We start from the raw sequence: 26991 nt of genomic DNA, 5'->3' as shown, positions 1-26991 counted from the left end.
CAGCAAAATCAAATTTATACATTAAAATGGAGAGATACAGGGGAACCAGGGAGGCTCAGTCTGTAAAGCATCTGACTCGGTTTCCGCTCAGATCATCTCCTGGTTCATGAGATGGAGTCCCAAGCGGGTCTCTGCGCTGACAGCATGGAGCCTGCTTAGGATTCTCCTCTCTCTCCCCCTCTCCCCCTACTCTCCCTCTCTCTGCCCCTCCCTCCCCCACCCTCTGTCAACATAAACTTAAAAATAAAATGGGAGAAAAACTTAACTGAGGTCTGAATCAGGTTTATACAAGAAACGCAAATATATTTTAATTACCAAAATTATAAACCAATTCTTAATTTCTTTTTTAACATTTATTTATTTTTGAGAGACAGAGCATGAGCAGGGGAGGGGCAGAGAGAGAGAGAGAGACAGACAGACAGACACAGAATCAGAAGCAGGCTCCAGGCTCTGAGCCGTCAGCACAGAGCCGGAAACGGGGCTCGAACTCACAAACTGTGAGATCATGACCTGAGCCAAAGTTGATCCCTTACCCGACTAAGCCACCCAGGCTTCCCTAAAATTATCAATATATTCTTAAGGAGTAACAGTAATATTCAAAAGATTTTTTTTCTGAAATAAAGGAAGGTCTAAACCAACAAATGAAAAGTATCTATACCATGTCCTAGCAGGTAGAGGGGAATGTTTTAAGTAATAAGAAGGCCTATCTTGGTAAAGTCACCAGGTTTCAAATATGAAAAAAATATATAGACAGCTATCAAGGTAAGTAGAAAGGCCAATCTACTCTGGGTTGGAAAAACTGAACACCACAATTTTAACAATTCTCCCTGAACTATTCAAATTTGAATCACATTTTAAAGTAAGAAAAAGTAGGCAGGTTTGCCTAGCCATGAAAATTCGGACAAGAATAATGAGGTATTGGATCCTCAATTATTAAAGGTTATAAATTATAGTAATTAATGAATCAACAGATCCATCTATGGAACCAAATACAGAAAACCAGGAATAGACACAATGACAGAGTATCTCACCGACAGCAAAAATGGCTTACCAAATGGCATTTTTTTTTTAAATATTTATTTATTTTTGAGACAGAGAGAGACAGAGCATGAACAGGGGAGGGTCAGAGAGAGGGAGACACAGAATCTGAAACAGGCTCCAGGCTCTGAGCCGTCAGCACAGAGCCCGACACGGGGCTCGAACCCACAGACCGTGAGATCATGACCTGAGCCGAAGTCGGACGCTCAACCGACTGAGCCACCCAGGCGCCCCCCAAATGGCATTTTTAAAAACTATAAAATTTTATACTGGCAAAGTAGTAAAATGAATAATACACTAAAAGCAATGTAAATTCATCCACCTTCTCTGAAAACTACGTGGCCAAACGAATGAAGCTCCTCTTTGACTTAGTGATCCCCTGGTTCCATTTGTAAAAGGCCATTCTAGAGGAATAATCACGATCAACACATACTATGTTTTTTTCATAGAAGATAAAAAAAATTAGAAGTATTTTTACGTCTACAAAAAAGAATAGTATATGCTAATATACATCCATTTAATAGATGATTATCTTGATATGAAAAAAATAATTTCTGATATTTAAGGATAGGCAACAGGTTTAGAGAACTGTTGACTGATACACTTACACAATTGTAATTTAGAGGGAGGGCATTAACACGTATATGTACGTTCTACAAAGCTGGAATATTTTTTGAGTGATCCATATTTATATTTTTCCCTTTGTCAAAATTTTGATATTGAGTGGGTTATTGTTACCTAATTAAAAGAAAGTAAGCATTAAACTAGATGTTAGAAGGATCATAAAGCCCTGCAGTTGGTTTACATTGGTTTCACATATATTCTGAACTCCATATATGCATTCTGCGCCTCCTCTAAGATTTTTCCAGTATATAAAAATGCACACAAATGATACAGTCCATCAGATTCGTAAGTATCATGAAAAAAACTCATATGCAATTAATTACAATTTGTGATTTTAAGCATACATTCACAATAAACCATTTAAAACAACACCTCCAGTGAATAAAGGAATAAAGGACTCTACCATATTAAGAATTATTCAGAGGGGTGCCTGGGTGGCTCAGCTGGTTAAGCATCTAACTCTGGATTTTGGCTCAGGGCATGATCTCTCGGCTCATGAGTTCGAGGCCCACATCGGGCTCCGTGCTAAGAGAACAGAGGCTGCTTGTGATTCTATCTCCTCTCTCTCTCTCTAATCCTCCCCTGCTTGCATGTTCATGCACATGAGCTAGCACTCTCTCAAACAAGCTTTAAAATACAAAGAATTACTCCGATTTTTGGACAAAAGGGAGATATTGAATGTTCATTTCTTGCGTCACAGAAATACAAATGGAAAGTAGCCACAAGCGGTGGGAACATACGAAACATTTTGACAGTGACTTACTTTTTTAAAGGCGTATCAGCCTTCAAAGTGGATTAAATAAGGGGGGTGGCCTGGATGGCTCTGTCAGTTAAGTGTCCAACTTCAGCTCAGGTCATCATCTCACAGTTCGTGAGTTCATGCCCCGCATCAGGCTCTGTGCTGACAGCTCAGAGCCTGGGCCCTGCTTCTGATTCTGTGTCTCCCTTTCTCTGCCCCTCCTCAGCTCGTGCTCTCTTTCAAAAATAAACATTAAAAAAAACTTTTTTTAAGTGGATCAAACACTAAGTGTGCTATCATTTGTTATAGATGAGTTTCTGAAGCGTCTCCTATTCTTGTCTATTCAATGAATTATTTTCATTTCAAAACCCTCAATTTTCAACATCCCAACATTATCAGACGATATTTTAGAAGACACTAACACCCATGAATAACACATGCATTTTATACTGTTATTGAATCAGCATCGAAAAGATTGAATTTTCAGTGCTAACATGGCCCAGCAAAATTATTTTAATTTGATAGTTCTTACAAAACACCTATCAAGCCCGATTTTCTCCCTAGCCCATCCAGAGACGTGGAATTGCACTTTCCTCAGTAGAGAGGAGTCGTCAATCTCTGATCCCTTCCACAGGCACCTGTAATCTCACCATGACTACTCACCCTCAATAGGTCATCATTATTTGACACATGACTTGGAAATCTGCCTGGTGTTCACTTTGATTTCAATGGTAGTCAACAGAAAAATCCCAGACTGCTACACATTCTTTTGTTACTTCTGTACATTTTTTCTTAGAAGAAAATCCAAAGTTGCTTTTTCAGCTTAATGGGCCACTGAAGACTCGACAGGACCTGGACGCTAAGAGGGCAGAGGAGCGAACCAAAGGAGTACCCCCCTTTGGCCATTAAAGGGACTGCACCCCAAGTTGGCTTCCATTGGGACCAATGGCCCAACCTCATCATGTTCCCTTCCTCCCACGGGAGGGATAGGCAGCTTCCCACGGGTTTTAAGGTATCCAGGTGCCGGGCAGCGGGCCTTCCCGGACAAATCTGAATAGCTGCTACTCAGAGGTCCAGTCAGCCTGCTGCCAAACATGTCCGATTATTCCTCCAGTGAGCAAGATGCTCCCTGAAGCTTCCTCTAGAAAAGGAAGAGCAACAAGGGAAGGATACTTTACATTTGAAACCTAAACCCACAGTGTGAGGCCGGCAGGTACTGTGACCCAGCAGCCCAGCGTGATGGCTGAGGGAAAGTGGGGAGGCCCTCCTAACCTCTTCTCTTGCTGATTCCGGCTTCTTAAGGGTTCCCTTAAGAGAAGAGTCCTTCAGAGGATCCGCTCGTACCGAGGCCTGAAGGAATGAGGCAATTCACTGAATGCCTACACTTACATACGGTTTAGTACTGATGAAATAGAAGGGATAAAAAGTTAAGAGGCAATCAGGAGGGATGTGCTAGGATCTAGTGTGAAGAACTTTGTCCTCCTGGGAGCTCCACTTCAGGGTTCCTCAAACGAGGGCCAAAGGCTCACTACCTGAGAGCCCAGAATCCCCGTGGGATTCAGAGCCATTGCTTTCCGGATGGTAGCGTGGGTGGCAAATCTTAGTATCTAGAAAGTTTAATGAGGGGAAATGAGGTCAACGTACTATTTGTATGACATATTCAGGCAAATTATCGTTCTATTATTGCATAAAAATGGTTTCACAGGAGTTTGAAAAAGAAATGTAATAACAGAACATGCCTCAGGCTGCAGTTAGGTTGAACTCACAAGAGCCTCGCTGTAGCAAACATACTAATTCATGTGGCAAAAGACAATTAATAGCCAGGAAAATATTCATCATCATGTGGAATATCAATTTAGTGTTAACTTAGAGTTTATTCGAATTGTGTCTTTGTGTTCACTTCGGTTTGGTTTTATACTCGTATAGGAACTATTAGCACAGTAAAGTAGATCTAGGTTTATGACTGTACCTATTAAAGTAACACTGTAACAAAAATAAGATCAGGGCAGGGGTTGAGGGACAGGCTATAAAGAGATTCACCGGAACTCTGAATCTGGCTCTGCAGCCAAATGCTTGGATTCGGACTGATGTTACTATCCCTTCCTCTTCCATGACCTGGTCATTGAATCTCACTCAGTCTGCTCATCTGGAAAATGGAAATAATCCAAGTTCCTACCACACTGGGTCAGTGTGAACAGGGAGTTAACACTGCCAAGTGCTTGATACAAAAAACGATAGCTCACGCTGTTAATTATTGCGGTTTCTATCTTTTTCCTTTCCTTGGGATCCATAACTTGTTCAAGTGGATGAAACCTACCTGTAAAAGGAAGTCTCGTCATGCTATAGATAGATTTCTGAAAACTTATTTCAGTGAATAGGCTTGAGAAATTTAAGCTCACTTGGGAGATCGAAGTGAATGACAATGTAACTGAGAACAACGTTCTCCGTTTGTTTAAAGGGTGGCTCCTGGACCAGCATTTCACCTGGGAACGTGCTGGAAATGCCAATTCTCCAGTCTCTGACCCTTGAGATAGTACCCACCAATGGGTCTTCTCAAGCCCTTCAAATGACTTGGCCACTTTGGGATAGGAGTCGGCAAACTCCTTTTGTAAAGGGTCAGATATAATCTTTGGTTTTGCAAGTCACTAGGTTCCCTTGAAAAGGTTACAAAATGATTTCCTGGAACACATCCATACCCATCTCCAGAACTACATCCGGGCTGGACGTGGCCAACTGGCTATTGGTTCACGGACCCCTGCCCTAGGAGGCTGATGACAGCCGTAGTGACCGGCAATAGAGAAGGACAAGGTTGAAAGGTAAACTAAGGCTGGCTGTGAGATGGAGAGTTTGAGATAGACCTGCACAATTTTCAGTTGAGTATCTGACTGGCTCTGCAAAAAAATTAGCAGGGCTGTAGGTATAGATTTAAAGGCAGGGTAAAATGCTTATGAAAAGGTGGGCACAGGTGACATTGCCCATCGTGTACATGGAGCACGAGCAAGCAGGGTGGAAAACCAGTACTGACCAATTAAGGAAGAACAAACACCAAGAAACATGGTGAGCCTGACCACACAGCCCAGAATGTGGACGTGACCAGTTCCAGCCCCTGTGGGGCCACAAGCATAGAGCAGGAGCTAGCACAGGAGCGGTCAAGGGCATCACCAGTGACCACGGGCATACCTCAAAGTTATGCGGAGAGGGTGAAGTCAGTACAACAGCAAGGTCAATTTTTTTTGGAGCTCTTCTTTCAAGGTTTATTATTTTTGAGAGAGAGAAAGCATGCACAAGCAAGCCTGAGCCAGGGAAGGTTGCAGAGAGAAAGCGAGACCAAGGATTTGAAGCAGGCTCTGTACTGACAGCAGGGAGCCTGATTCGGGGCTCAGTCCTGCAAACCAGGAGATTGTGGCCTGAGCCAAAAATCAAGACTTGGACACTTAACTGACTGAGCCACCCAGCCGCCCCCCACCCCCCAAACAATGAGGCAATGTTTTCATCTGAGGGAAGGAAAAAAAACAAAATCCACGAGCAGAGACAGATTCAAGAGAATAGGATGAAGAAGGGTAACGTGAAGAGGTCCCTGAAGAATTGGGAAGAGGTCCCTGAAGAATTGGGAAGGGGTCACATGAAGAGCCTAAGGATAGAGGACTGGCCTTATGCACCAGAAAGTACACCTCCTTCCCTAGACCTCAACAGCAAGAAGAGAGACACAAACCTCAGTGGGGGCACCAAGTCCAGCTTTTTTGTTGTTTTGTTTGTGTTTTTACTAACCTCCACCTTTTCAACCAATTAGTTGAGAAAGGGATTAGGTTGAGGCCCTGAGAACAGACAAAGTAATCAAGTATCCTTTCTTTAAGACGAAGTCAAACTTTTCACCAATTCAGAGTACCTCTCTCCCCCCACCCCTCCATTTAGAAGGAATTCGTGGTCTTCTTTAATTACACTGGATTTATGAACCGACTAGGCATACAAGCGATTTTATTCCCTCTTATTTTAGCCTTCACTTCTTGATGTGCTCCTTCACCTAACCCAAGTTATGCTGACATGATCTTTGACTTCCCACGGAGAGGCGTTCATTTTAACTGGCAGGCAAATGATATTACACTCCGAAGGCCCATCATGCTAAATGACCATTAAACCATTACACTTAAGAGCTGCCTCTCAAGACAGAGATTCCAAGTGCTGTGCACAGTATCCCTGTTTAACTATCAGCATTTTATAGACAGGGAAATGTCATCACCAACCTCACATGAATTCCTCTGGTTATCAACAAAACATCTGTGGCTGGTTAGCTCAGTTGGTTCATCGATGGAGTTAAAGGACCAAAATCTTGGGGGGAATCCTTGTCAAGCTTGGTGTGGGAGCCGCTCCTGTGCAACCGTGGTTGGGCGGGGAGGGGGTGTCTCACAAATGGAGGCTTGGCTGTATTACCTTTCCTAGCTGGGTACCCCTGCATCTAACCGGTTTGGACATTTCCTCATTTGGAAGATGAAAAGCCCAACAGCTTTCATTCTTTGCCTTTTATTTTTTTAATCACTCCAGTCTTCAGTAGCTCTCTAACACATGACTGGTGGAGACAGATCCTATGAGTACAAATCTATGGCCAGACTTCAGAAAACAAAAATAGCCCCCACCACACCTTATAGGCAAAGTGGGTCACAACTAACAGTTCCTCTCTGCCTTCATTTCTCTTATTTGCAGTCACACTTTTAAGTTGAGCAGTCTGTGTCCTGCACAGGTAATAGGGTTGATTTTGAGATGTCCACTTACATTTTTAAAGGTGTTCAGCTGACAACCATTTTTAGGTCACACTTTTTTTTATGTTTATTTATTGTTTGAAAGACAGAGCATAAGCCGGAGGGGGGCAGACGGGGGACACAGAACCGGAAGCAGGTTCCAGGCTCTCGGCACAGAGCCTGTTGTGGGGCTCCAACTCACAGATGGCAAGATCCTGACCTGAGACAAGTCAGTCGCTTAACCATCTGAGCCGCCCATGTGCCCCTTAGGTCACCATCTTACGAAGGCAACCACAGTGAGAAGTCTATGCCTGGTCAACAGGGCAGGTGATCAAGTTTTAGTACAGAAACCCTAAGTCACCTTTCCCTCTGTATACTGCCTTATCAGAGGTTCTCAGATTCATCTAATCAAGTCCTGATGGGGCAGTGCTAGACATCCATGAAATCACAAGGACCTTCCTCCTAATCCTAGGGTGTCACCTGCCTTTTTCACTCTCTCGTCTATGTTGCAGTTCTCCGGAACCCATTGTAACAGCTGACATCCCAACAGCTTGAAAGCAGAAGCAGATATGCGAAATCCAGCTACCTTCTACGAAGCCAGACGCTAAGGAAACTTAGAAAACTGTGGAGGAAAGGTTACGCTTCTGTTTTTGCTTTGGGAAAATTCTTTTTCATCCTAAACGTTATTTATGTTAACATCATAGGCTTATTTTAGATGAAGCAGCAAATTTCTTCTTTTTAAGTTTCTAATATGGTAAACATCTGTGGCCAAAACCCTTACGTAAAAGAACCTTGAGGTCCTCTATGACTGACAAGTATGGAAGAGACAGACTAACACTCGGCAACTGCTTCTCCAGATTAGTAATGGTACGAAAGGAGTATTTAGCAAAAAAACAACAGAAGTTTCAGCCTGAATTCTAAGACAGATGAAAAAACACACTCACAACAGACTAACATTTCGTCTTTCACTGATTGCCAGAACACGGAGCATTCTCTCCAAATACCACCCATCAGGTCAACACAGTCCAATCACTTCTGCTTTCAAATCCTACTCCCAACCGGGAGTTTAGGTGGAACAAGGAACAGGGAGGGAACCAGTTCACGCTGTTGTCTGCTCCATGCGGATGCTGCCACACACACATCCTTTGTGACACCATGTGTAGCCGTTTGCTAAGGCCGTCCTGACCGAATACCATGGACTGGGCCACCTCAAGAGATACAATTCTGAAAGTTCTAGTGGCTGGAACATCAAGGCATTAAGAGTTCTGGTTTCTCCCTGAGGCCGCTCGCTTGGGTTTAGAAATTCCTTTCTTCTAGGGATGCCAGAGGGGCCCAGTCGGTTAAGCGTCTGACTTGGGCTCAGGTCATGATCTCACGGTTCATGGGTTTGAGCCCCATGTCGGGCTCTGTGCTGACAGCTCAGAGCCTGGAACCTGCTTTAGGTTCTATGTATTCCCGTCTCTGCCCCTCCCCAGCTGGCACTCTGTCTCAAAAATAAACATTCAAGTAAGTTCCTTTCTTCTCACTGTGTCCTCACAGGGCCTTTACTCTGTCCTAGAGCACCCCTAGTACTTTTTTTAAGCTTATTAATTTATATTGAGAAGTAGAGCACGCATGTGTGAGCAGGGAAGGAACAGAGAATCCCAGGTAGGGTCCGCTCAGTCAGCACAGAGCCCAACGTGCTGCTCAGTCTCAGGAAAGGGGAGATCATGACCTGAGCCGAAATCAAGAGTCAGACATGCACTGTTCACCCATTGATCCACCCAGGTGCCCTCTAGGATCTCTTCTAATAAAAGACCAACTTTACTGGATTAGGGCCCCACCTCTTGGTCTCAGTTAATCACCTCTTTGAAAACCTTTCTCCAAATACTGTCACCTGGATAAGAGCCCACCCATGTAACCCCACTTAACCTTTATCACCTCTTTAAAAGTCCAGTCTCCAAATACAGTCACATTTTGAGGTACTGGGGGGTTAGGACTTGAATATACTATTTGTGGAGAAACTCAAGTCCCCATCACCATGCTAAGAAAATAATTCTCTGCTTCCTGGTGATGAAAAGCTTACACCCTATACTCTACTCTCTTATCTAAGTGTACACAGGAAGTCCTTTGAGATCACCCAGCTCAAGTCCCTCATTTTACTTAACTCAGGTACAGAGAAGTGAAGTAACTTATCTAAGGTCACACAGCACATTGCTAATTCACACAAGGGATGCTTTTAATTTGTACAGATAGTCTTATTTTTAACATCCAAGGAGTAGAGAAGGCTTGCAGTGGTATTAAGAGAACATTTAAGAACTGCTTGCAATTACTTCTTTAGTCAAGAATTCTTATGGTTCATTTATCATGCCCCAGTTGATTTGTCCATTTAGTTATATGCAGAGCATAAAAGATGGGAGGTCCATAGGTTTTTTAGTTTCTTACACTGGAGATTGCCTATGTTGAAGCATATCTAGGTTTAAACAATCTTTGCCAAGTGTTTGGAATGAAACCCTTTCATCACAGACAAACAATATATAAAGAAACCTCTGACTTACGACCTTCTATGTTGAAAAGCAGCTACCAAGCTGACAACTCCGTAACATTCCGCTAACTCATCTAAGAGCTAAAACAAAGCTAAATGTGGGTGAAAGACGACAGGCCACAGGCTGGGACCAAAGAGCAGCCAAGATGCTCCCGGGGTCTGGAATATTGGATGTTCCTTCCTTCTAGCACAAGGCATAGGTGAAGATAGGTTGTCAGCCTCTATGATGGACAACTGGCCCTGCCATGGGCCCAGTTCTCTTTGGGAAACCATTACTTGAACACAAGCATAGCCTAAGGTTTCTGCAATGTTAAGGAGTACAAACTAAGCAGAGGTTCACAGGAGACTGGCCTTGCTGTAGCAATCTAAAGCAGGGGCAGGCAAACTACAACCTAAGGCCAAATCTAGCCAAAAACAAAAAACATTAGGGGCACCTGGGTGGCTCAGTCAGTTAAGCGTCCAAATTCAGCTCAGGTCATCATCTCTTAGTTCCTGAGTTTGAGCCCCAAATTGGGCTCTGTCCTGAAAGCTCAGAACCTGGAGCCTGCTTCAAATCCTCTGTCACCCATTCTTTCTGTCCCTCCTCTGCTCATGCTCTCTCAAAAAACGAATGAACATTAAAAAAATTTTTTTTTAATTAAAAAAAAACCATGAAACAAAAAAAAATTCAGGACACGTGTGACCATCAACATTAGATCTCAGTGTCCTTAAATCATTTACATCTTGTCTAAAACTGCTTTCCTTCTACAATGGCAGAATTTAGTGCAAGAAACCATAAGGCCCACAAAGCCTAGAATATTTACTATCTGGTCCTTTTACAGAAGAAGTTTGCCAACATCTGATCTAAACTTTCAAGCCCTCCCATTCCCAACACCAAACAGAGAAAGCCCGTATTTCAGATTTTATTATCTTTGCATATTTCACCCTGGAAAAAATGTAATAATTGAGAAAAACACACGGATATCAGTGGAGTTTAGGATTTTGTAGGATATGCTAAAACCAGGAAAATTTAGAATTCTAAATCCCATTTAGGACCGCCCGAGTATCATGGTTGGAAACCAAAATCCTCCAGAGCGAGAAATCAATTTCCTGTTTCACTTCCAGGAGAGTCCAATCATATGAAGCCTGCGGTCCTTCTAATGTTAAACTGTTTATTATCACTACGTGGGACTTGTAAGAAAAATTTAGTTCAGATTTTCTCACATAGCTCTGAACACAAAATGCCTCCCCCAGTATCCCTTCCTCACTGTACCAGCAACAACTCAATTCCCCACCTTTTTCAACAGACTCAAAGCTGGGTAGCCCCCCAAACCACGTTGCTTCGGGAGATATTTCAACATAAAACGGCACAACCACCCCCCTACTTTCCTCTGAGCTTTGCCTGGCAAGAAATTGTTACCATGGATCAAAGTGATTAATGGAAATAAATACTCCAAAAGCCAGATAAGACTGGGTACCAAGGGAGTTACCAAAGGTAAATTCTAAGAAGAATATTAAGAAGATTAAAAGGCGATCTGAACCAACCTCTCCTCTGTAGATCCCGAGGACAGTTCTCTAGGTGCGAAAGATGGGCGACTGTCACTTCCCAGTCATATTCACGATTCTGCAACAACAAATACCTCAAGTTAGCAGTCTTCAACAACACAAGGCAAAAAAAGAAAGTAGATGACATTATTCCAAGTCTTGCCCTGCTTCTTCACGATACCTCCTTTTCCATGATGTGACAAGTGTATCCTTGTCACAATGAGGAGAAACCACCGAGCCCCTTAGCTAAATCTCCAAACAAGCCAGACAGTCTCCAGAAGCCCCAACAGCCAGGAGGAAGGAAAGCAAGTGATGAGGCAGAAGCCTTTGCGTGCTAAGCTTTATATTAACTGGGCTCAGGTGTAACTAAGGTACTTCAGGATGCAAAGCATTCACACAGGTTATTGTTCTAATAGTGCAGCTACCCGTAGGACGGATCTCTGACCCCAGAGCAAACGGAAAGCAGATTCTATAAAAAGTTCAACTGTAACCCAGACCCAAGAAGGTTTAAAAGAAAAAAGAGACGTGTTGTGATTTGCTTGGTTTGTTCATTTTTCACATGATAAAATTAGTCCCAGGGCCGACAGAGAAATCCCTCTAAATGATTGCCTCACCCATCTTAGGGAAACAGGACGCTGGCTTTGGACCATAGCCTTTCCTCCAAAAATGAAGTCTTAGGTTCTAAATTGTCTTTTACTCAGAGAATATAAATTGCTCTTAATTGCTCTCTGGTAGAGAGGCCAAATAACTTTTCTCCAAGATTCCTTTGGATTGAGGCCTAACAGTCACCACTGGATATTCCTGAAGTCCAACAGGCTCAATCCAGAGAGAAGCAAGTAGGGTTTCCAGATTTAACAAATAAAACGGCACGACCTGCCAGTTAAATTTGAGTTTCAGATAAACAACAAACATATTTTTAGCCTAAGTATGTCCCAAAGAGAAGTATATCCCAGCTAGTGCATGGAAAATATGTGTGCGAAAAATGTACTTGTTTATCTGAAATTCTAGTTTTAACGGGTTGTCCGTTAGTTTTTCTGACAATCTCAGGAGCCACTTTAATTGAAAACGGTTCTTGGTGGACACATAGCAGAGCAAAAGTTTGGGGACTGTGTTACACCTAATCCTGGAAGGTGAAAGTCCATGAAAGCTTTGGAGCAGACCACAATATCCTGAATCCTCAGCTCCCCAGTCGGTGAAACGTGAGGCGTAATAAATTAAATAGCGCATGTGCCTGCAATGAGAAGTTGTTAAAAGTAATGATATAGTCCAGTAGATAGAAGACAAACTGCAACATCCTTGATTTTTTTTTAACTCCCTTAAATTGCTTGGGCATACATCTTACACATTATTGTAATCAATTTGTAATATTTATGTATGTGAGAATTAAATGAAGAAAAGCTTTCAGGTCCACTCCTGGCATCATCATGAACTCACAGGTGCAGCTTAGTAACTAACTAATGAGAAGGCATTTTCCCTTTAGCTTTGGTGCATTTCATCTACCAAATAAATCAATTTAAAACTCATCTTGACACTCTCCCACCCCATCATTTCAATGTGGAAAAAAAAAGAAAGAGATTCAACCCAACTAATCCAATTGCTTTTTCAAGACACAGACTCCTTAAGTGTTGCCTCAGACTATGTCTGACCTCTTGAACTCACAGAGGGGAAATTAAGGCAGAAAAACCTAGCAGTTCAAATCACCGCAGCTTCAAGATTTGGTAAGATTTAATCTCTGAGGTTCCCTAAGGCAAATAAGGTTGAGCAAAATAACCAGAGAGTAACATATTGAAGAATAGCTTATTTTTAAAAACTGAAAATGGCCCCAAACACTGAGCGTTTAAGAGGAAAGATGTTACAGAAGTTCAAGGCTATCATATTAAGTTCCAAAGCATAATGACATAGGCCACCCATCAGGGAAAGGTGAGTACAAAGCAAACCAACAAAAATTTAAGATAGCTGGTTACAACCAATCTTTTGCTTATATAACGTTACCAACCGCAGGGGCATCATGGTGGACATAATACCATATTCACCTCACAGTTATTTTCATTGCGCAGTGAATCAGGAAGTTATTTGTATCTCTTAATATTGTTGATTGGGTAGAGCAAAGCAAAAAGGGATCAGTTCCCCTGGAGTAATCTTCTGCATGTTCACCCCAGGAAGCTTCACCATTGAGAGTTAAAAGACTCTCAGTGTAATCCCCTGAGCCTGCCATGTTGGTCTAAAATTTGGTCTTTTCTTAGCAAAGCCTTGAAAACTTAGGTGTTGATATTCACACCTGGCAAATTCCACGGCCATGGCATTTGAAATAATTAATGGGGACCGGGATACAAATACTGTATATGAGCAGAATAAAGAGTCTCAAAATAGCATAGTCAAGGCTCATTTGGCGGGACTTACTCGAAGTGTAGATTACCAGTCTCTGAGATTCTGATATGGTAGGTCTAAATTTTTCCAGGTTTTTCTTTTATAATGCCTATAAAAGTTATTGATCACATGCTATAAGCAATGTAATCTGCTATGCACTGGACATTCAGAAATATAAATGTACATGATCCCCTCACAAAGCCTGCCATCATTTGAGCATTTTATTGTTCACCGCAGACCTTAGGGGACAAGTATTAATTCTACTTTATAGAAGAGAAAGCTGAGGTCCAAAAAGACCACAGAATACACTCAAAGCCACGGTTTATATACACAGAAGTCAAAGCCACAAACAGGTAAATTCGTTCATTCATGCATTCATTATTTCTCTTACTTATTTTCTAACCACTTTCCTCATACACTCCTCCAGTTAGTCATGCTGGGCTACCTACTAGCCTCTGAACCTACTACATACACACCTGCCCCAGGACCTTTGATCTTTGACTTCTTTATGCCTGGAGCATTCTTCCCCATTCTCTCTTCGCTCCCTCCTCACTTCCTTTCCCTCTTTGATTATCACCTTCCCAATGAGACTTTCTGTGACCATATTGTTTAAAATTACAACCCTCCTCTCCCCAGGAACACCCTGTCCTCCTTCCCGATCTTCCCTATCCTTCTGAAAGGAGATGTTCAGTGGGTAAAGCCAAGACACTCCATCTTACAGATCTTATGTATAGCACACGAATCACTCTGATTTACATGTGTGCTTACCTCTTCCATGAGGATGGTGGTTCTCAATCTTCAGCAGCGTCAGAACCACCAGAAGGACTTTTTAGAGCATGGATTCCTCACTTCACCCCCCAGAGACTTGATCGAGGTGATGGTAACAATGCTAGTCAGCAGGCCATTTTGAACAGCCTGGCCCTAGGCATTGCTTCTTGCCTGGGATGACTGTGGCCCTCAAGGGCCAGTTCACGCTATCTGGAGACATTTTTAACTGTCAAAACTAGGGTAGAGAGCTACTTGGCCTCTCGTGTGCTAAAAATCCTACACTGCTCAGGACAGCCCTACAACAAAGAATTATCCAGCACAAAATGTCAATAGTACTGAAGTTGAGAAACCCTGCCCTTGAAGAGTGCTTCTCAAACACCAGGCACCAACACCCAGAGGGCTTCTTAGCATTTGTACTGTCAAGCTGCACCCTTATGGTTTCTAATTGGTTAGGCAGGTTGAGCATGAGGCCAGAAACTTCATTTCTAAGTAACATCTCCAAGTAAAGGAGATGTTACCGGTTCAGGGCCTACACGTGGAGAACAATTTAGCAGAACAAACATTCCCTGGACCTTGGTTTCTTTTACTCACTGCTCCTTCCCCAGGAACAGAGCATGGCAGAGTATAGTCGCTCACGTTTCTAACATTTGAACAAGATACCCACACTTCTTGCCCCCACGAGGTGATCTCTGTACCGCACACTGAGAAATAAGAAGTGTTTTTGTTTGTTGCCGTTTGGGCGGCAACTTGGGGACCCCTTCTATTCCTATGGACTCCTCAGCTCATTTACCACCAAGCAAGGAAGTCTGATAAAGTTCATGTGCTAGTCTGTATGCCCCGGGGAATGCTAAGACTGCATGCCCACAGTGAGATCCCTGCAAAAGAAACATTGTCAACGTGAAAGTCTCTGCACTTTCTATGTATTTATCATGGAACAATGTGGTCCTACAACTAACAACTACACATGGTCCTACAACTACCCGTGGTCCTACAACTACCTGTCAAGCAATGCCCATTTTCAAAAAATAAGGTCAGAGAATTCACACACACACACACACACACACACGCATAAACACACACCTAGCTCTTAAATCTGATGCTTGAGTGACGTCCCTCGCATTGTGACACAACGGGACTTAGTGTGTCTTCTTAGATGTATTTGTGCTTCTGTAACCACATCCATGGCAGTTGTTCAAGGTGGTATCTTTCAGGTACTGTCCATTACTTCCCCTTACATCATTTTCGGGGGGGAATATTCAATTCAGTTCCTTTTATCATGCGCCCAAGGCCAAAAACGAAGTAGGTGATCTCCATAATTCAAAAATGTCTGATACCTTAGATTCAATTGCCCTGGTTAAGACAGGCATTTAATGAAGAACTGGTGAATGAGAAGTTTAATGGCCAGAGTCAAGATACTCCATCTTGAAAATCTCTTTTTACTTACGTGGAATCATCAGCCAGTGTTATTGATTTGCATTTACTGACTGGACTTTCTATTGTTTTCAGATGTTACTATCCTCAGCTGCTGCCTGCAGGCTATTAGTTTCAGGGTTAAGCCTGCTGTCCTGAAAAACCAGAGGCTTCCTTACTGAGTTGAGGAGGCTGAAGCAGTCACAAGAGCTCCAGAATCCAACTCGTTTCAGAAAGTGAAAAAGCATTTCCCTAACTGTCTTCATCTTGCAACAATGAGAATCTACACAGAAACGATCAAAATCTTAAAAAAAAATGAACACATTCTTTATTTAAAAAACAGCATTTCTGGATTATAGTTTGCATGCTATGGAATTCACCAGTTTCCGCGTTCGATGCAATGATTTTTGGTAAATGTACAGAGCTCTGCACTTAGCATCACTCATTTTAGACCATTTCCAAAGAGAAGTCTGGAGCCCATTTGCAGTTACCCACTGGCATCTACCGCCAGTGACAGTCAACTCCTAATCTCCTCCACATTTGCCTTTTATGGGGATGCTATATAAATGGAATCCTACAGACTGTGATCTTTTGTGTCTAGCTTCTTTCATTTAGCATATTATTTGAGGTTCATCCATGCTGTAGCATATCGCAGTTCTTCATTCCTTTTTATTGCCAAACAGTGTTCATTGTATAGATAGATTACAATTTGTCTATCCATTCACCAGTTGATGGACAGTTGTTTTGCTTGGTCTATTAAGAATAACGCTGCTATGAACATTGGCACACAGGCCTTTCGTAAACATATTTTCATTTCACTTGGGTAGACTCCTAGAAGTAGAATTTCTGGGTCATATGGTAAATCTATGTTTAACATTTTTTTAAATGCCAGACTGTTTTCCAAAGTGTCTACACTATATTAAAATCCCAGCGGCAAAGTATGAGGGGTTCAGTTTCTCCATATCCTGTCCAATATTTGCCATTGCCTATTTTTTTTTCTAAAGCCAGATACATGGTTCACTCTAATGCTGAAATAAGAGTGATTTTGAATTTGTAGCAAAATTCTAAAAATACACCTAGCATTCCTTGAGTGCCCACTCTGTGTAATGTCCCTTAACTAGATTATGGTTAGCCCATGATTAACACAAAAAGATATCATCCATAATTTACAAATAAAGAAATAAGGCTCAGCGAGTGTAAACATTTGCCCATAGAATCCTAGCAAGTAGGTGGTAGTCTGAATTCAATGCCAGACTGTGGGACACAAAACCTAAATATAAGAGTGATTCATGCAAAAGTCAAGACGTATTTGAAAGATTTATCTTGCTAATCACGGCCAAAATACTTCTCTTAATGCCGTTAAAAAGAGGAAATAACAAAGAAAAAACTTCAATTGTTCCTAATAACTACAGATGTTTCTTTGAAGGAACAATACCGAAGTTCTAGAGAACAATTTCACCCCAACATTTTCTCTTCGAACATCAAATCTTATAGTTACAGTCCTGCACTTCAGATTTAACTAGTAAGATATTTATGAGAATCGAAATTCAAATGAAACATCCTGCATAGCAATGCAATTGCTGAATGGTTTTTATTAACTGCATCCTTTGCCACCATCTAAAGGCAGGAATTCTGACAAAACTACTGTTTGTGTCTGAGTGCTCAAAAAAATATTTATTGCTAGTTTCTGAAGTCCCATCTGTGACTAACGTATATTGATGTTTCCTCTGGCTCGCATTCCATTACAAAGAGGCTGTTGGCCAAAGTCACTGGATGGATCTGCTCTCGCTCAAAATTTGTCACTCAGTCCTCTCTGGCCACACCTCTTGGTCTGCCCACTCCCCTACCACCAGTCATGACTGCATGTGACCGGTTCATCATCGTTCCAAAGGTCATCCTGGTCTCTCAACACCTGGCTCTTCTCTGCCTGGGCAACGCTCTGAACACTGACCACAAACATTCAACATTTCAGAATGGCGGCCTTATGGTTTGCTAATGAATACCTACTTCCCTTTTTGGTTTTAGAACATCCGGTGATGAAAATCACTGTTGTAACAAACTATGGTCCACAGACTGATAGCATCAGCATCCCCTAGGGACTTGTTAGAAATGCAGGATTTCAAGCCTCATTCCTCATTTCCTGACGAGAAGCTGCACTGTCTCCCCAGGTGATTCCTATGTTAACTGTAGCTGGTACGGACTCCCGGGTCCAACCCGCGGATCCAGAACCTCACATAACCCAGCTAAAAATCTGCCCCTACAATGAGTAACAGCAGGAGATATTTATGATTCACAAAACACCTCCTGCTCTCTGCGGAGGTTTCTTCCCTCCACCTCCAAAAAGTGAAGCCACTCTCTTTAAAAAAAAAAAAAAAAAAAAAATTGTTTTTAATGTTTATTTTTGAGAGAGAGAGAGAGAGAGAGAGACACAGAGTGCGAGTGGAGGAGGGGCAGAGAGAGGGAGACACAGGATCTGAAGCAGGCTCCAGGCTCGGAGCGGTCAGCACAGAGCCGGATGCAAGTCTCCAACTCCTAGAGCGAGCGCGAGATCCTGACCCGAGCCGAAGTCAGACGCTTAACCGACTGAGCCATCCAGGTGCCCCTGAAGCCACTTCCTTTAAACAACGACAAGAATCTCTTGACCCTGTGACCCTGTGAGGAAGAGTGAACTAGTGCTCACGTTCATCTGCCTCCTCTCTCTGGAAGAGTATTAAAGAGCCCCGCCCCCCGTTGAACCATCCAGGGCTACCAGCCTGACTTGCTTTTTTGCCCAATGAAAGCAAGCGAAAGTGGCGAAGTGTCATTTCTAAGCAGAAGCTTTCAGAGTCAGTTAATATCTTGCCCTTTCTCTTGCTCCACTATCACAAGGTGGGCAATGGCCCGGATGGTGGAGGCTCTGTCACCTGAGAGCAGAGACAGGACCGCATGGAGCAGACCCAGAGGTGACCTATGGAGGGCAAGCAGAGTTGCTATTGAAAGCCACAGGGGCGCCTGAGTTCCTCAGCCGGTTAAGCCTCCGACTTCCCCTCAGGTCATGATCTCACAGTTTGTGAGTTCGAGCCCCACGTCGGGTTCTGTGCTGACGGCTCAGAGCCTGGACCCTGCTTCAAGTCTGTGTCTCCCTGTCTTCTGCCCCTTCCCTGCTTGGGCTCTGTCTCTTTCTGTCTCTCTCAACCATAAATAAACATTTAAAAAAAAAAAAAAAAAAAAAAAAGAAAGCAAGCCCCGGAGATCTGGGGTCCATTTATTACAACACACATTAGCACAAGTTGACCGATGGACCTTGAATCACTACTGTTTTTCCCTGTTACAATTAAAGAACAAATAGGAAAAAAATACCTTAAAGAGAGGAATCTTACTGAGAGATACATTTACATTTGAAATCTTTAGAACTTAGGTTATCCCATTCTCTCTGTCAACCCTGCCAAATTTTTTTAGTTATCATTCTTCTAATTTCCAGGTTCCTCCCAGTCTGCTTAACAATTTTTATTTCTTTACAGCGGGGATCAGAGAATGTATTCTGTAAGTGTCCACATTTTGGCCTTTATAAGCCATATGGTCTCTCTCACAATTACCCACCTCTACGTGGCAGCATGAAAGCATGGTGAGAAACTACTAGATATGAATGAATATGATTGTGTTCCGATAAAACTTTCCCTGTCCGAGGTTCAAAACATAGGGGCTGTTCTTCACTTATCCCACATTCTAACCCCTCTAAGCCAGGCATTAAGTTCTCACAAAACCACAGAAATTTCACCTGAAAGTTTAGCTCAGCCCTGTAATGGTACAGATGAAGAAATTGCTACCCAATTTCAATTAAAAAGTCATGTCCATGGGGTGCCTGGGTGGCTCAGTCGGTTGGGCGTCCGACTTCAGCTCAGGTCACGATCTCGCGGTCCGTGAGTTCGAGCCCCGCGTCGGGCTCTGGGCTGATGGCTCAGAGCCTGGAGCCTGCTTCCGATTCTGTGTCTCCTTCTCTCTCTGCTCCTCCCCCGTTCATGCTCTGTCTCTCTCTGTCTCAAAAATGAATAAACGTTAAAAAAAAAAAAAAAAAGTCATGTCCAGGAACATAAACAGAACTCTAGCTAAAGTTATGCAAGCGGAGGAATTGAGGAATAAATGTGCTGATGTCTTCAATTTGCTTTGAAATGCATCAAAAAAATAAGATAGGTTAATGAATGAGTAAATGAATCAGTGAAGGTATGGACAGATAGGTGTGGGAAAAAGCAAAGACAGTAAAACGTTCACTGTAAAAAATGGACAATGGCTTATATAGATAGTCACTGTAAAGTTCTTTTAGCCTTTCTGTATGTTTGGAATTTTTTATAATAAAATGAGGGGGGGAACAAAATGCAGAATTTCAAGCCTCATCCCTAACCTATTGATCTCCCATGGAAATTTATCAAGCGGAGTCTGAAAAACTGATATTTGTAAGGCCCTAAAATACCAGCTCAAACACTTCCATATTCATTCAGTAAATAATTTTGAACCCCTACTATAGGCGAGGCACCGGGACCCTACGGTAAAAAGACAGATGGGGAACTTTAGTCTAACAGAAGACAAAGACTGGTCAACCCTTGGTGGTTTTGTAATGCTCTAACACCTTTCGTCTGCACTATCCATTAGGCTCTTAGTGTTTACCATATTGTATCGGGGCGTCCTTTCTCACACAGACTGCAAGCTCCTTGAAACACAGGGATCCATGCTCTGGCCTTAGTGCCTTATACATGGTACCTGACAAAAGTCTGATGCCATGTTTACTTATAAATGAGGGCTCTGGGTACTCGTATATGATAGGTACTCCCAAGGGGATGATGCATCATTATTTATGTAAGAGGCAGGCCTCCACCAACATGCTTCCAGCAGTCGTTCAGTGGCTGAAGGCAAAGGTCTTTACCCTCCTTCATGAAAGGAGAGTCAATGAATTCTTGTCTTTTCATAGACTACACAGAGCCAGCAATGAAGAGTATGGTTATATGACAACGTGCAGTCAATCTTCATTATTCACAGAGTACCTATTTGTGAACCTGCCTACTTGCTAGAATTTATTTGTAATTGTAACCCCCCAATCGATACTTGTGGCACGTTCATGGTCATGTGTGAATATGGATAAAGCCATGAAAAATCTGGGCCACCCTATACACGTTGACGACTGAAGTCGTACAGGTAATATTCTGCCTTTTTGTTTCAGCTCTCACACAGAAAACAAATACTCTTTTTTGTGGTCTTTTTAGTGTCATGGTTTTCACATTCTGTGTGCTTTTGGTCGGTTTCTCTGTTTAAAATGACTCCCAAGCCTAGCGCTATGTGCTGTCTATCCTAAGGACAAGAAGGGTGGGAAATGCCTCACAGAGAAAATACACATATTAGATAGGCTTTGTTCAGGCATGAGTTATAGTGCTGTTGGCCACGAGTTCAATGTTAATTAATCAACAATATATATTAAATAAGGTGTCTTTAAACAGAAGCACATGTAACACAAGATTGCACATTTAATTAGTTGATGAAAATGTTGTGACCATAAGACCAGGAACCCAACACTATTATTTTTCCCCTAGGGGCAACTGTACAGTATTCGCTAAATTGAGATTTGAGGGATTTTTATAGACCATAACTACCATGAATAATGAGAATTAACTATGCATCAAAACAACTTTATACATTACCAGAAACTCTTAGGACCGGCAGCTTCCTGAGAGCCATTACTAAGCTCTGCCATAGGCACGACCTCTCTGTCTTCATCAACGAAAAGATGAAGTGTGTAGACAAGAATACTAATTACAGGGGATAAAAGCAAAACGAAGAAGACCTAACAGGGCAGAAGGCTCAGTGCATGCCTGTCCAGAATAAGGAGTAAGGAGAAATCACATAGTCAACATCAGATAAATTATTTCCTGTGCTTTGGGTGGCCATCATGTGTAGACCAGTATACTTAGAGACAAAGGCAATTTATGATGATCTTAAAGGTCACACGGAAGCCTGCTTTTTTTTTTTTTTTTTTTTTTTAAATAACTCTCTAGGACACACTGAAGTAAAAGACAATCAATCATGGAAACAGATGGGATATAGAATGTGCTGCTGTGTTGCAATTAGTAAAGGAGGATATGGATAAAGCAAAACTCATTACGCTGAAAAGCAGAAACACCGCAAATAGCAAAAGAGCCTGTGGTCGACCACAGCTGTAAACTGAAGGGCAAATGAACTACTTGTGAGGCAGAGACAAGACCAAAGATGACAGATACACCACCCCAGGTCACTTGCAGATGTTCAGCCCAAGCAAGGAAAATTATTGAGTACCACTCAAAGACATACTAAGAAAATAGGAGGCATGAGAACGTCCTATTCACAGGTCGACGGCAGTTACCTGCCCCTTAAAAAGAACAATTTTTTTAACAAATCATTGGATTTGATGGTTTAAGACCCACAGCTCAGAAAGGTGGATATTTGTCGATACCGGACATTTGCAGGCAAAACCCACAATCCTAAAGCCTTGTAGATGGCCCCAAAATTCTTTTTGACTTTGCGCCAAGGAGCCCATCGGTGGTGTAAGCGGTTATGGGACACCCCGATTTATCCACATAGAGCCCCACCCTGTATCCCAAGGCTGCCAAACTGCCTTGCAGCTCAAGTGTGGTCCACACAGCAGCAGTGGGATGTTGCCCGGGGGCTCCTTGGAAATGCACTCTCTGGTTCCAATCTGCAAGTACTGAACCAGCTTGCATTGTACCAAAATCTCCAGGTGATTCGCACTTTTCAGCTCAACAGCAATAGCCCACAATTAGGATGACCCTAATTGTGACACAATAGCCCACAATTAGGATGACCCTGGGGCCTGGCGTGAACACTCCAAGTCCCAGGCTGCGGGAAAGCTCTCAGTCTCCAGCAAATCTGGACAACTCATCCTAATCCCACCACCGAAGGGAGTTCTCGGCAGCCACTTAGAGGTCACACACCCTGGAATAATTCCCCAGGCTTTATTTCGGAGGCACATTTGCTTTTCTTTGGCCCCCACATAATGCAGAACAAGAACGTAAGGATTCACAAAAAGCAAAGACTCTGAAGAACAATCTTCCTCCACACCAAATCCTTTCACTCCAGGACACCCTAACCCCAAGGAATCCGGTTTGAAATTGAGCGGAAAGAGACCAGGAGACATGCTCCAGGAGGCTAGAGCCATTCTGTAGGGCTGGTGACCTAATCACCAGACCTTTCAAAGCCAGGGTCAGCTGCTCTCTTGCAATGGCTGTCAAATCGTAGCTACGTCAGAATCAGCCCCAGGGCTTGTAAACAGACTGCTGGGTCCCACCCTCTGACTATCTGATGGGGAAATCTGGGGAGGGGCCCAACATTCTGCCTTCCTAACAGGTTCCTCCGTGAGGCACATAGCCTCACACTTCGTGAACCCCTGTTGTAAAGGGTCCCAGCTTCTCTCCATTCTGAGAGAAAGGGCTAGTTTTATTCCATGCGCTGTTCAGGAAGCAGAACAAAACCCCAGCAATAAAGCAATGTGGCATTCTGCTGCTCAAAGTATGATCCCAGAGGAGCAGCTTCCAAATCAGGTGAGAGCTTGTTAGAAATGCAGAATCTCAGGCCCCACCGTGGAGCTGCTGAGTCAGGATCCATATTTTACCAAGATCTCCTAGTGATTTGTTTGCACAGTAATGTTAGCGAAGCACTGATACAGGGGCCGTGAAGAGGCTGTTAAATCTGCATCTTATCCATAAATACAACGGCTTCATGTCCTCTGAGCCTGTATTCTATGCCCTTCTCTTCCTTTTATTTTTTAATTTTTTTTGCAATGTCAACCATAGGAGAAGAAAGTTCGTTTTCTCATACCTACATAGATTTCGTTGGTCAGAAGGGACAGCACAACTTACCTTCAACAACAAGAACAGAAAACTCTATCGCTGACAGCGAAGGAGCACGTGCACCAGCTTAAGAAACACAGTCTTCTGGTCTCTCCAGGGCTGCAACCAGTCAGGGGAAGCCACCATAGCCCATTAAGGACATGTGGACATGGCCAGTGCCCACAGCCAGACCTAGAAATTCCTGCCCTTTGCAAAAGTTCCTCCACCTCCCGAATGATGGGCGGCGTTTATTGGCTGTGGCTCACAGGAAGGTTCGATTCCTGAGGAGCGTACTAAAAAAAGCAGCATGTTCCCATCTGCAAGTAAGTAATGCTGCTGTCACATTTTCTTCTTTTTTTTTTTTAATTTTTTTAATGTTTATTCATTTTGGAGAGACAGAGTGTGAGCAGAGGAGGGGCAGAGAGAGAGGGAGGCACAGAATCTGAAGCAGGCTCCAGACTCTGAGCTGTCAGCACAGAGCCTGATGCGGGGCTTGAACCCACGATCTGCGAGATCATGACTTGAGCCGAAGTTGGAGGCTTAGCTGACTGAGCCACACAGGGGCCCCGCTGATGTCACATTTTCTATCTCCACTTCACTTTTGCCAGGAACATAAAGTCACACACCCTATACCGTCTTCTTTGGATTCCCTGAACTAGATACCAATTCTCCTGGAATTAAAAAAAATATATTAATAGCTAATATTAATGAAACACATATTATGTTCAAGATATTATGTTAAACCCTTAACATCCACTACCTTATTTACTCCACAAAACCCAGGAGATAACTATTGTGATTAGTCCCATTTTATAGATTAGGGAATTCGAGACAGAGTAGCTAATTAATTTACCCAAAGCCACCCCGCAGTCAAATTCCAGAGCCAGCATACAAATAAAAAAGGCATTATGCAATCATTTTGGTCTTATCGTTTCTTTCCATAAAATTCTAGCTTTTTAAAAATTATAATAATGGAAAGGGTGTTGAAAGCAGGAGAAACCTTGTTGCATTGGACAGAATATGTCTTTTACTCTGTGTATCTCAGCTTCCTCCTGTGGCAGGTAGGATAATAAAAAAATCACTCTGCCTCTCACTGAGGTATTGTGTAAGTCTATGCCTGCATTGTATATACTATAAAAGCACAGGACAAAGACAATGATCAAAGGGATGATAATCACCTAAAATAATTCATTAATTCTCACAACATCCTTGTGAAATACAAGAAATTGAGTCTGGATTAACTGCGGCAACCATCAAAACGTGGCATGCCAAGGTGCTATTTTTGTTCTTCAGGTGGGTGGAAGGGGGCTTTCTGCCGCAGAGAACTGACTCTCAAGACAGGGAGGGAACGTCAAACCTTTCTGAGGAGTTGCAGGAGAAAGAAAAAAGGAACAGAGCAGTTCCTACATGTACAGCAGCAATGATGAATGGATGATCACCAAATCTGACAGCCAGCTCGCTGCATTCCCCGGCCTCCTTTGCATTAAGCATGGCCACGTGATTCAGGTTTTGACAACGGAAAGTGAGCAAAAGTCATGCATACCTCCACCAGTTGTACCCCATGAATACCCCCCATGCACGATCCTCTGTCTTCCCTCATCTGATAAATGGACGCCAATACCCATACCCAGAGCAACCTAGAAAACCAGGCATGGAAGATAGCAGAGCCTTCGTCAGCCTGGGTTCCTGAGTGAATGCATGGAACAGTCTTTCTTATCTCCCCAGTCCAGGTATGCTGCCTTTACACAGCCGCCTCCGTATTACGTACAGTTAATGTGATTAAGCAACGAAATGTGGGGACCTGTCCGTTACTGTAGCTGGTATTAGCCAAATTTGATACTGATCAATGTCCCTTTTCCCTAAAAATCTGCTCTAGGCTACTTTAAATGTCACTCAGATCATTGCAAATTCCCAAGAATAAAGACTCCATCTAGGTTAAAAAGGAAAACTATCCTTAAAAGGATTAAGGGAGATTATACTCTTGAATGTAAGTTAATCTCATGGTTTTCCTCCGGACCTTCTACTGGCATTGCCCACACTGGGTAGATGGGAGTTGGATTGTCGGACAGAAGAACAGGGAGGGAGATTTGGCAGCAAGGATGCAGGAGGAGTCTGCCGAAGAGGAAGACGTTCGTCATTCTGAATGCACCAGATTTCTAAGACTAAGCAGAGTCAGAAAGTGAGATGGGAGGGCTCCACGTCTTCTACCTGGCAAGTTTGCCAAGACTGGCTTTGGGAGTGGGAACAGAGGGGCGGTAGAGTGCTAGCCAACCAGGAGGCAGGTTCCAGATCTCGAGGGCCCGGGGACCCTGCTGTGTGAACTTCACGGAAACATAGTGTGGGTTTGGGTTGATACAACTTGATCTCAATATATTGATCACAATTCGATACGTTAGGAAAGCACCACGTTTGATCTGGCCGAGACCCCGGCAGTACAATTCACTTCCCAAACCTTGAGGAGGCCACAGCTTCCTGTTTCTCACAGTGCCCCAGAGAGCAAGCCCTCTCCAGCCACTTCATCTTTCTCTGGGGAATATCAGCTTCCCAGCTTCCCTTACAAGCCACCATTCCCCATGCCAGCCTGTGAACCAGCGGCCTCACGATCTGAAATCAATAGAGAAATGTTGAGACATCGGCCGGTTAGTCACAGGGGTGGGAAAATATGACCGCGGTGCACTGCCCTTGTACCTACTCCTTTGTCCCTCATGAGCAAGAAAGGCCGCCACCAGAAGGAAACTGCTCCCAGAGCATCGTGGCATGAGCTTTGCCAGGCAAGGGAAATAAAATAGAAAGGAAGCTCCCTGTCCTTTGTTCTGGCTGCACACATTTGACAGGCTTTCAGAACCTCAGCAGATCTCCTGGCAAGAACAGCAGTGAGCAACCCCCCCCCCTCCCCTACTGGGTATGGGTAATGCCTCCTGGCAAAGACCTCAAGCACATTCATCTCTCTCCAGGCCCTTCTAGGGCTGCTGTGCGTCTGCAGAACAGATGGGAGAGTCTGCTTGTCTGACTGTTGGCTGTTTTATTTCACCCAATAAACATTTATTGAGGTTCTACTTGTGCCAGGCCCTACGCTGAGGGATGTTCCGCCGACGTGTATGGCGGTGAGCGGGCACTGATGTGCCCCAAGGTACAGGTGTGGAGAGAATACCTGTGCGTGCATCTGTCCCCCCAGACATCACCGAAACAACAGGTGAATGGTGGAAAAACATGAACAACAAATAGCACAAGGGACCGACCTTGTCAGGAGAGAAATGTCATGGACGATATCAGTGCCTCTCAAACTTGGCTGTGCACACAATCACTCCAGGCCCGGCGGGTTCAGATGTAGCAGGTCTGGGGTGGGGCCCGGGGTTCTGCATTCCTAACAAGCTCCCAAGCGACGCTGAGGCTGCCTGTGTGAGGAGCCTACTTAGA

General features: G+C 43.3%; 1 long non-coding RNA gene across 1 annotated transcript in view; it reads right to left on the bottom strand.

The window, feature by feature from the left end:
- Window positions 1-11187: 11187 nt before the first annotated feature.
- The window catches only part of LOC128777333 (uncharacterized), a 157352-nt gene continuing 141548 nt past the window's right edge, over window positions 11188-26991 (bottom strand). Inside the window, exon 3 of the long non-coding RNA XR_008422609.1 lies at window positions 11188-11261. This is a non-coding gene — a long non-coding RNA (uncharacterized LOC128777333). The remainder of the gene's footprint in view (window positions 11262-26991) is intronic.

This window comes from Panthera pardus, unplaced genomic scaffold, assembly GCF_024362965.1.
Source record: "Panthera pardus isolate Hobbes unplaced genomic scaffold, ASM2436296v1 HiC_scaffold_16, whole genome shotgun sequence".
Lineage (NCBI taxonomy): Eukaryota > Metazoa > Chordata > Mammalia > Carnivora > Felidae > Panthera > Panthera pardus.
This window is presented reverse-complemented; position numbering and strand designations above follow the sequence as displayed.